This window comes from Castor canadensis, chromosome 11, assembly GCF_047511655.1.
Source record: "Castor canadensis chromosome 11, mCasCan1.hap1v2, whole genome shotgun sequence".
Lineage (NCBI taxonomy): Eukaryota > Metazoa > Chordata > Mammalia > Rodentia > Castoridae > Castor > Castor canadensis.
The window spans coordinates 26,175,173-26,187,156 of NC_133396.1; positions in this window are offsets into that span (position 1 = coordinate 26,175,173).

Consider the following 11,984-nt stretch of genomic DNA (forward strand, 5'->3'; position numbering starts at 1 on the left):
TCCTCATCCAGAGTTTGGGGCTTGAAGACCCTGTCAGCCACTGCAGGGGTCTCAGATCTCCAGGTTTGGGGCAAATGAGACTGGCCTCCTCTTCTCCCACTGAGACCACAGTTCTCCACTGATGGAGGCTCTCTGTTCTCCGTTCTGTCCAAGGCACCACTGGATGGGAAGTTCTTCTTGCTGCATGCCCTGCATCCTTCCTGCTGTAATGGCATATCTCCTGGGACTGGAGGAAGGTGGAGGAGGAGAATCTCAGGCAGAAAGGAAGGAAAGCAAGATACTCAGGGTCATTTGACTGGGGAAATGTGGAGAGATAATGAAATATGTGGAGCTCAAGTTAATTTGAAAAGAAGAGCTCTCCACTTCCAGGCACTCGGCAGGCAGAGAGGCTATCAGCCTCTCAGCCGCCCAAGCCCCTCTTCCCAAATGCTATAAACTCCTAATAAGGATGTAATACAATTGAGTGTATTACAAACTTAATTGTTTATAGAAAGTTACCCAGCTGCAGACGTGGACCGGGAGGACGGTGGGAAGATGGGGGAGCTAGAGACATAGATGGGAAGGGACAGGAATGGAGGAAGGAGGGATGGGAAGAGAAGGGGGAGGGGAAGAAGGGAGGGACACCACACAGAGAAGGAAGGAGAAAGGGTGTGTGTGGAGGAGTGGATGGACTGAGAAAACAGACTGAGTGAGGGCAGACTCAAGAAGAAATGCAAAGGAAGAGGGCTTCTGAGGGAAAGAAGGGAGAGGAGGGGCAGGCAGAGTCAGAGAAGGCAGGGAAGAAGGGAAGAAGACCCGTGGAGCCAGCAGTGGGAGGGCTGGGTAGCGGAACTGTTGGGAGGATTAGCCAGAGAAGGGGGTTCCTCGGCCAAAGGGATGGATGTTTAGCCATGGTCACCCTACCCCTTGGTGCAGCCCTAGGTCAGGAAGGGAGTGGCTTGTCCTGAGGCTCTGGACAGTCTTGGAACCTCCAGGGTTAGAGCAAGCTGTCATCTCTCCCAGCCCAGAGATGGAGAGGATAGCTCTGCTCTGCTCTCACCTCACCCAGGAACGGTGTGGGAGCTGGAGCATCAGGCCAATCTGTGCTGCCCCTCAGGAACCCCAGGCTTAGGTAGGGCAAAATGGTACTTCCAAGTTCACCCTGGGCTGGTGGCAGGGATGGGATCTGAATTAGCATCACCTTTAGTCTCAGGCAGGCAAGAGCTCATTCTGCAGCACTGCACCATCATGATAGTGGTGCTTATTTCCAAGATGGCAGAAGAGCCAGGAAACCGTTGGGAATTTCTGTCCTTAAAGGCCTGGCTCTCAGTTCCTGGACTCCTGTCTCCATTGCCTTCAGAAGGCCTTGTGTTGCTGAGAGAGCGCTGTGAGAAGATCAGCCCATTAGACTGAGAGGGAGAGGTTACAGTGCCCCCATCAGTCCAGGCAATGGAAGGTGGACCACTGACACAAAGAGCATGGAGAAGGCAGGATTCCAGAGGCTGGCCTCCCAGGATGAGTCCAGAGGCGGTGATGCCTGCAACACTAAGCTTCTGTAAGAAGGCTCCTTGGGGCTGCTGGAGTGATTCAAGTGGTAGAGCACTGCCTAGCAAGTGGGAGCCCCTGAGTTCAAACCCCAGTGCAACCAAAAAATAAAAAGGTTCATTGAATTGACCAGAGCAATGGGCTGGTTTTTCTGATGGAGCTCTAGCTGGATCTAGAACCTTCCAGGACCCTCTCTTCTGCTATGAGCCTACATCATTTTGTCATTCTCCTTGGATGTCCTCTCCCTCACTCAAACATATATAAACACATTGGAGCAATGTAAATAATGTACAATATAAGTCTAACTGGAATTGTCACTGTGAATCCTCCCCATATAATGAATATATTCTAATAAAAAATTTATAATAAAAAACATACATAAATACACAGACATGCACTCTTTCATTCATTCAATAATCACAAGCAATTAGCACCTGTCAGGCACTGCCCTAGTCTAGGGTATTCACCAACATGGCACCCATCATCAAAGAGCTCATAGTCTGAGTGAGAGGCAGAGGTAGTAGGTTAGCAATGAATGCTTATTGAATGAATAGTTGAAGATAGTGAGTGCTGGGGAGCCAATTTGTGAGGCTGACCACGTGGTCACATGGGAACAGTATTTGGATAAGTTTCAGGAGCCTGAGCTCCTTGAAGGCATGGCAGTGGCTTAGTCAACCTTTGATTCCACCACCTGGCACTGTAACCAGCACAGAGCTGGAGCAAGATGAGTGTTTAATAAGTGATTAGTGTGGTAGTCAGGAGCTTTGGGTCATCAGTGACAAAAGCCATCTAGAACAGGAGAGAGAGAGAGAGAACGGCGAGAGACAGAGAGAGAGAATTTATGGTTCAACATAACTTAAATTTCCCAGAGTAGAGTGAAGGTCAAGGTCCAGGTAAGGCTAAGTGCAGATGATAAATGCTGCAATTGAGCTCTTGGCTCTGCTTTTATTGGCTTTGTTGGCTTCATTCCCCAGAGATGGTAAGGAGCTTATAGTATTCAGCTCTGCACCCTCAGCATGAAGAAAGCCGAGGCTGATGGATTGGGTGGATTTAATGATGTGCCCATTCTTCAGCCATCAGCTGGCCAGGGGTATTCTACATGCTTTTGTTACGTAGCCATAACCAGAGTAAGCAGAGGGCTGAAGAGAGCTTGTCTCCATCAAAGATTTAGAAAGGAAAGTTTTCCCATAAGTGAAAAATGAAGCAATCCAGATAGCTATGACTAATGAATATGTGAATAATTGGATAAATGAGTTGGGACTTGAAGGGTGAATAGGAGTTCACCAGTAGCGAGAAAAAGAGGTTCATCTTACATGCATGTGCACACACACAGAATATGATTTCGCATCTGTTTTATCCTCATCCCTGGCTGCCCTTCCGTGTGTGTGTCTGGATCATCCTGGAAGCCCCAGAGGGCAAGGACAATGTCTGCTACACTCCATCTGGGCACTGCCCAAGCCTGTCCATTTAGACATTTAATCAAAGCTGTTTGGGCTCTGCAGCTGCCCTCTGCTGCAAGTAGGGTGCGTGTCCCTTCCCTGGCAGATCCAAGACTGGGCCAGGCTACTGTCCAGTTCTGGGGGAGAGAGTGGAAGCAGTAAGGAACCAGAGGCATGAGGAGTGAGGGCCCTTCCACAAACTCTCCCGTTCGTCTGGGACTCCTCCCTACCCTCACTGACATCAAAAAGTCCTTAAAAAGTCACTTGTGAATTGTAAATATAATAATCTGACATTAAAGGGATTTTTTTTTTTTATAAAAGAAGTAACAGCATACAATTGCTCCCTCCTGGTCCTTGAGCACATGGCATAATGAATTTAGAGAAAGTTGCAATTCCACTTTTTTCTACTTCTTGCTTTGCCTGGCTTCCTAAGAACACTTATAATGGCTGCATAGAGGGGGTCCACCTTCTCCTATGTACCTGACCCTCTACCCATGGCTGCTTAAGCTGCTCTTGGTTCTTCTGTTCCTTCCTCCTTGCCTTCCTTTACCCATGCATTCAGTCCCTGCAGTTACTGAGCACCTACTGCATGCACAGGCCTGCCTTAGGCAAGGAGAACACCTAGAGACCAAACGCTTGTCCTGGGAGACTCAGCAGCACCCAAAGAGAGGAAAAGAAAGCAGTGATTACTCCAGTGTGCTGGTGATAGGCACAAGTATAGGGTGCCTGAGGTCCACATTGGACCCCAGTTTGTAGCTTCATGGAGGTGACAGCTGTGCAGCATGGTTGATGGTAGGAAGGAGGAGACAATCCTGAAGGGGGAAATGGAGAGTGATGAGACTGGAGAAGTGACAGGAATGGTGAGCATCCATATATTAAGTTCTGTCTTCCTGCTGCCATGTCTTTACACATTCTTTTGCTTGATTTGTACAGCTCATTCTTTCCTCCTGCCTGCCTCCCTAAAGCTACAGAGTCCCATAGGGCACTTCAGTGGAGTGGTCAGCAGCCCTGCCTCTCAGATTTAGGGTGTATGCTGCTAGGGGTAGTGGAGAGTGAAGAGGGGGAGCCCGAGGGAAGGAAGGAGTGAGAGAGGAGTTATTTTTGATTTAGAAGGAAAGGCAGTATTCTGGCCTCTGAGACTGAGCTGGGTTGAGATCGAAGATCGCTCACTCTCCCTCCCTCCAATAGGGCTTGAGTGACTCCATCCTGCCATTGCTGGGCCTCAAGGATGGGACAAGAAGCTCAAAACTCAGAGGAAGGAGAGAAAAGCCGCCGGGGAAATTATGTTTCCGAAGCTGCTGTGCTGCAGTAATGAGAACCAGAGAAGGGGCTAATGGAGATCAGATTGCCCAGGGCCTGGCTCCCAGCAGCCTCCACCCCATGCTGAAAGGAGAGGCCTGGGGACAGGATATAGGTGGGACAAGGCCATTCTCCCCACCTGGCCCCTCCCTTAATCTCAGCTGGAGGGGAGGGCCAGGTGGACAGTTTCCAGAGCGGGGAGGCTGGCGGTGGGGAGAGAGTGTTGAAGCCTGATAGCCAGTCCCCATGGCCTTGAGGGCCACAGATGGCATCTCAGTCAATCCAACCTGCCCCATGCCTGGGACCCTCTGGTCAGGAAGGCTTGTGGTGTGCCCTCACAGAGAAAGAAAACATTGGGTGCACTCCTGGGGAATTCTGCACTTTGATGGAAGCCCCAGTCTGGGACGGGGATCACAGCCCTGTCATCAGGGAGCCCCAAATCTGATGATCCAAGTGGCCATGCTAAAGTCACCTGCCTTAAGAGATGAGGATGCTGTCCAACTGGAAGCACTCACAGCAAGGCGTGAGATACGGAAGACAAACTAGTACTCACTGCTCTGAGGGTTAGCACTTGCACTACCACGTCTAACCACAGCCATCTTGAACTGAACACTCATCTCATGCCAGGCCCGTAGGAGTCTTGCTCCTGTTTAAGCTCTGGAACTAGACACGAACACCTGAGGAGGAAGAAAGGGCTGACTTTCCACCTTTCCACTGTTCTGCAGAAGGGAAGGCAAAGCTGGGACAGGGAAAATCACTGGCCAAGATCATAGTCCTCAGGAAAACCCACCAAGCATTGGCCTCCCAGTATAGGAGCTGGACACCCAGGGATTGAGGCCCAGTGCAGGGGTCGAGGCCCAGTGAGCTGGAGGCTCTCCCTACCTCTCTTTTGTTTTTCTTGGTATCTGCTCTCAGTCTCAGTCTTTCTCTCCTTCCTTTCATCTTCTTGGCTGCAGACCCTCTTTCTCCATCACCACCTCTCCTTCTTTCCCTTTTCCTGTCTTTCCCAATTCTCTTCTCCACCTCCCCCAGCCCGTTTCTAGCAAGGTGCTTGGTCCAGGAAGGAGACGTGCATGGTCTTATTCTGGGTCCCTTCCCCCAGGGCTGGGAGCAGGATCCAAAGTACTTGGGTTGGGCACATAGGCCACAGGAGCCTTCAAAGGACACCCACGTCCCAGAGAGGATGTAGAGGCAAGGCTGCTGGACACAAGGCTGGACAGCCCTAAGCAGCCCCCTTGGTCTCCTGGCATGGGTCACCTCCCGGCAAGGTGGGGCTGAAAATGCTTCTCCCCACCCCCAGTCACTGTTCTCTTTCTGCCCTTTTCTCTTTCTTCCTCCTTTCTCCTTCTTTCATTCTCTGCTCCCCTCCCCATTCTCTCTCCCCCACCCCCAGTATTTATGAGAGCTTGCATTTTCTTTCTCTCTCTCTTCCCCATCCCTCCTCCTCCTCCTCTCTATTGATCAATCTCCCCAGCTCTAGCCAACACGGAGGCCTTGGACGGTACTCACAGTCTTGCTTTAAAATTTATTGCCCAGTAAACGAGGCGGCAGATGGAAGTCTCCGCCACCCCGCCCCCACCCTCCATGTCTCCTCATCCCAACAAAAGCCAATCTAGATGTGAATGTCGTCCATCAAATGCACCAATATGTGGTTATTTATAGGCTACCCCCTTCCAAGAAAGCAGACCGGTTTTTCCTCCCTTCTCTCTGCTCTGAGCTCACACTGCCCAGGAGCAGTGAGGGGGACGTCGTAGGTGGCAGTCGATATTTGAAAACCTGCACAATGACGTTCCCATTCCTCTGGTTCTAGGGTAGGGGGGTGTAGAGTGTCTTGATTGGAAATGAATTAATTAGAAGTGAGGCTCTTCAAGTCTCCGAGTTGGGTTATTTATAGTGTTCGGTTAATTTTGATAATTAACACTGGGGAGGAATAGCGAGTTCCGGGCAACACAGTGCCGGCCAACAGAGACACGCTTCCCGCCCCGTCGGCTACCCCACCCCACGCTGCTCCATTTGGACTCTGTCAAAATAGGCTACTCCCTACCGGGAGTCTCTGGGTTTTCCAAAAGTAGAACGAAGACAGGAAGGTCAATGGCCTGGGACTGTAGGGACCTCGGGCTGTTGGGGATCCGTGTCTCAGGTCTCGCATCCATCTAGTATCAGGCCAGCTCCCCTCTCCTCTGCTGGCTAAATGTCCTTTTAGGGAAGCGGGGTGCTAGGCTGCTGGTCTGGTTGACATCCTGCAGTGTAGTCCACGGAATGGGGACAGGGACAGTGGAGAGGCTGCACCGAAGATCTAGGCATAGAGGCACCTTCCTCCAAAACAGCCAGGAAGAGACCAAGGTGATGGGAACCAGCGGGCTAGGCAGCCACCAGGTTTGGAAGGAAAGAGAAGATGGACTGGGAGCGATCCCTGGGGAGATAGGGGGTTTTGACTTGGGGCCTGCTGCCTGCCCAGGCAGGAAGGAATTTCAAGGGGGAGGGTATGCTTCATCACCAATAAGGGCCAGGTTTGTTCCCAATGTGTCTGGCCAGCTTCATCTCCAACCATTTGCTCCTCTCATCCTCAGGCAAACTGAATAGTCAGCATTTCCAGACATGGCACCTGGCACCTGGTTCATGTCCCAGCACCTCTCTCCCATGTTACCTGCTCAAAGCATCCCTTCTGCTGAGAAGGCCTCCACCCTCTCCTGGGTGATGGTCTCCCCACCTCCTCCAAGGTCCAACTCCCATGCTGCCTCTTCTGGGTCTTGCTGAGTTGATGGCCTCCCTCCCCTGGTGCCCCTAACTTTGGCTGGTGGAATCTCCATAGTATCAGGGATAGCTAGTGATAAAGACAGGCTTGGAAAGATATGAGGCTGGATTCTGCAGGGTCCTGAATGTCCCTTTGTGGAGTGTGGCCTCTGCCTTGAAGGTGTCTGGGAGCTGGGCTGTGGGCTGCTCTCAGGGCAGCCCCTGGATACCAGGGTGGTTTGCCAAGGCAGGGACAAGGACCAACATCCCCACCTCAAGTGAAGGGCAGGTGGGACCACCCAGTGCAGGTACAGGAAGTCGTGGGAGGCCTTTCTCCCCGGCAGCCTCCTCTCCTACTGGAGCGCAGAGGCGGCCGGAACACTGAGAGAAACTTCAAATGCCACCGTCCTGTCTTACACTTGCAGAGGGAAGCTCCAATCCAGGGCCTGCCAAGGGCTGGAGCCAGACCGGAAACAAGATCTGTGACCAAGGGCCACAGGCTTCTGTTGTTCCTACAGCCCTTGCCAGCTCCCGCCTCCTCCTACGGATGTTCTCAGGTGTCACCACCAAAGCCCTTCCCTGCCTGTCCTCTGTCTCCTCTCACAGAGGAGAAGAAGGGAAGGAAGGAGAAAGGTGGAGCCCAGCTCATTCTGCTGCTGGCTTCTGCTTGTTCCCACCTTCCCAGCTTTGTAACAAAATGCCCCAGGCCTCCCCTACTGCCCTGGCAGGACCACCTTCACAGCCACCTGTATCTTCCCCACTGGCATCTGAGGTCCTCCTGAGGGAGGCCCACTGAGGCAGCTCCACTGCTTTCCAGGCACTCCTGTGTTTTTTCAGTTGCTGTCTGAACACTGGTACCCTGGGCCTCCCCTGTGCTGGTGTGGGTAGTTACCCATTTTCTATCTTGAATTCTTTGGCAGACTCCAGTCCTCCTTGAGGACAGTGACTTGGTCTCCCCTGCCCAGACTGGGGACTCCACAGTAGTGGAGTCAATGAATGGACTTCCTCCTATTCCCCACTCCAGCCTGCCCCAGGTCTAGGGTGCTGGTGTGCCAACCTGTGTTCCTACTCTGTGTTCCTTGCCTAGTGGCCTCCAAACCTGTGGGCTTGTGGCAGCTTCAGGCCAGTCCCCTAACCCCAGGTGACCTCAGACACCTCAAAGGGTCTTTTCCTCACTTTTCAGCCCAGTGGCCTTCGGGGAGCCACTATCCAGTTTCCAGCTTCCTTTGAATAGAGAGCACACTTTTAATTAAAGTGGAAAAAGAGCTGAAAATCTGTTTGCATTTAATCATCTTGACGACCTTTTTGCTTAAGAGTTTCCAGCTGAGGGGGGGAGCATTGAGGAGGCAAGGCAAAGGCATTGCTGAGCAGGGCCTGGGTCAGGAAGGGGGAGGGTTAGGGATGAATAATGGAGCAGGAGCAAAGTGTCTGGGTTCTGAATGCACACTCAGCACTTCCTCATCTGCCAGCTCCTAACACCCCTTCCCCACACAATCCCCACCCCACTGCCATCCCTCACCCATCCCACCCCACTCCTGTCTCCTGGGCATGCAATGGTGCTGGACAAGAACCTGGCCTCCCCAACAAGCAGGAGCTAGAAAGAGCCACATCTCTCCTGTCACAGGTGGAAAAACAGCCTCATCGCTGGGGCTTTGGACTAGGCTGAGGGAGAACCCTACTGCTTGCCTCCCAGCTGGGTGCTAAAACTGCTCTACCACCCTCTTCTCCACAACCAAGTCACTGAAAACTGAGAACATGCAATGTTCGCTGCTGGGCCTCAGTTTACCCTGGGTTGCCTTCCACCTCTGAAACCCAACTCCCTGCCTAGAATGTATAACTGAGCCTTCTGTCCCTGGGCAAGGTGTGAAACACTCCTGCTTGATTAGGGACTCTCTCAGGCTAGGAGATCCCCAGTAGTGGAGAGGATGGCTGCATGAAGCTCCTCTCCATTTACAGACCACTGAGCTCCCGTGGGCCAGGGACTGTCTCCCAATCAGAATAGGCAAACATCTAGGGCCAGGGTTCTGTCCCCCTCCAACTGGAGTTTCCCCCCAGGTCAGGCTGTATCTTCTTCCTCCTCCTAGGAAGGTGGTCAGTCAACATGTGTAGTTGGTGATACTGAAAAAGCTCACAAAGAAAGATCTGGTGCCTCTGGCCTTCTGTTCCAAAATTTCCAGCCCTGTCTTTGGCTCTGAGGTCTGCCAGAAAAACACAGCCTGACTTATTATGGTAGACTGGGAAGTGATCCTCCTCCTCCAGCAACCTCTTCCCTCAACTGGCGGGGAACATGACTTTGTCCAGACTGCATCTATGCTCTTTGTCCTCCCCTGCTGGAAACCAATCCAGACAATTGCACTTGACCCCACTTCCCAGACATGCCAGCCGTAGAGAAGATAAGCTTCGGCCTGGGATGTCTCCTCCCCCAGCAATTCCCGTGGGAATTTCTCTGAAGTCTAAGGCCTGTCACAGCTCTGGCTCTTATCTGCAGCAGGACGGACCCCCAGGCCCAGTCTCCAGTGCTAAAATGTCATCTAACCCCACATCCGGTCTCCAGCCAAAAGCCACTAGCAGCAGCAGCGTCAAACACAGTGAGACTGATTGACATCTTTCCAGCTTTCATAGCTTTCAAAACAAATTCATTAACTCCTCATTTAGAGACACTCATACCTTGTGCCCATTTTATAGAAGAGGAAACTGAGACTCAGAGCAAGGAAGATTCTGGTCCAAGGCTACACAGCAAATAAATAGAAGGTTGGTCTTCTGATAGTTCATCCTCTTATCTTCCCACTAGCTGACTTTACAGTACTCCAGCCATGGATTTGCCCAACTTAGTTTGGCCTGTCCTTGCATGCAGGATAAAAAATGAGAAAGAGGACCAAATCCTTCTGAATTGCCCAGCAGCTCTGCAGTTCCTTCGGGCTAGAAGGACCAGAGTGGAGAATTAGGAGGAATTTCCTAGCAGAAAGCTACTAGAAGAGGAACTCATGCTCAGAGAGGAGGGGAGAGGATGGACTGAGATGGAGTGGCCTCTAGATCACCGAGGGAGATGATGCCCTGAATCCCAGGACTCTTTCTTCTTTCCCCTGCACCCTTATACGTGGCCTGGAACTCTCCATTCACCCCTTGGAATAGAATACTATTCTATTCCACTCTGGCACCCTTCCCCAGACAAAGCCTGGGGAAAACTAAGGCCCAACCATCTATATTTGAATGAGTTGGTCTGGATCTTGTGGCTCCTTGACAGGACACGTGGGTGCAACTCAGGCAGGAGTTGAAGGAGAGAAGACTACAGACAGGAAGGCAGGAGACTTTGCCCACCTTTGCTCTTGTCAAGGGAAGGGAGAAGACAGTTCTCAGGGCATATCTCATGCAAGTCTCGGAGGTGAACGTGGTCAGTCGGGGTTCCTTGCAGGGCAGGATGGAGGTAGGAAGGCAGCCCCAGGCTTGTGGCTGGAACAGACTGTGGTGGAGGGAGGAGATAGAGCAAGTGGCCCACTTTGATGCTTGAGTTAACCTAACTGGACTCCAATATTGCTAATTCCTCCTTCCTACCCCTCTCACTACTAATTCAGCTTCAGAATTAAAGCTCACAACCCCCAAACCAATCCCTGGGCCCCACCCTGTCCCCTCATCATTGGACAGCCCCCCCTTGTGACCCAGAGGAGTCAGCTTCGAGGCAATCACTGTGTCACGCTTCAAAGCCACTGAGCCGGCTCCGGATGGGGGCAGCGGGTTTCACTTACCTTGCCTGGCAGCCTGCCCAGGGCAGCTGGGATGCAGCTGGGAGACCTGGCACTTCTTCCTGCCCTCTCCCTCAGAATTCCTGCCTCCCTGTCCACCTCCCTTCACCTTCTCTGGCTGGACATGGGCATTGGGGGACCCTTAGTGACTCCCTTAAGGCAGAAAAGGTGAGAGCTGGCAGACATCACCCTCTGGCTCATTCCATCTATCCTACCTTGCATCCCATATTGTGAAATGCATGCCAGGAGGAAGTGTCTGAGTGGTAACTGGAAGCAGGGCTGAGCCCCGCTGAGATGCAGGTTCTGTCTCTCCAATCCTTGGGACTTGTGGAGATCTCAATGAGGTGAAGGCTGAAAGAGCTGGGATGAAGGGAGGAGCTGCCTGGGGTGAATGACAGGAAGTGTGACTGTGAAAGGCCACATGCAGTGGAAGAGTAGAGGCACCACTACTTCCTTCTGCGGCCCATGGGCAAATGGATTGACCTCTTCAAGCCTTAATCTATTCATCTATAAAGTGGTGAGCCCAGCACTGCCTTCCTGGAGTGGCTGTGGGGACAAGGGAGACAGTCATGTGCATTTCCTGGCCCTTAGGAAGGCACTAGAAGTGCATGGTGTTACTGTCTGCTCTCCCATTTGGGCTTGGAAGCTGGTTGTTGCTGCAGGTTGGTTCCCCAGTGGCTGCCAAGGACACTGGGCACAAGAAGGTTCACGTTGGGTCATGATGGTGCTGGGTTAGTGTAGGTAGCTGTGATGGTGACAGCGATGGAATGGTAGAGATGGAGGTATGATAACGGTGGTCACAGAAGTGGTGGTTTTGGTGTAGGTGACTGTTATGATGGTGTAGTGTCCCAGCAAAGCATATCTTGACCACAGCTATGCTGCCTGTGGTACGGTCAAGCAAGGTGTCACATTATCAAATAACCCTTACATCAAATGACTAACATACTAGAACATCAGCTCACAAGGGCAGCTGCTTTTGTTCATTGCTGAATCCTCATTGCCTGGAAGAGTGTGTGCTCAACAAATACCTACTGAATGACTAAGAGTGAGATTGTCCCTCCCTCCCAATCAGCTTTGTCACCTCACTTGACCCTTGCCATGCCCCTTCAAAATTCCCACCATATGGATGAGAAAACCAAGACCATGAGAACTGATGTAACCTGCCTCAGAGCATTCAGGAGCAAGCATGGGAGAGGAAGGCAGGCATTCTTACCGGGCCTGTCTGACTCCCACAGCAGCTCTCCGTCCT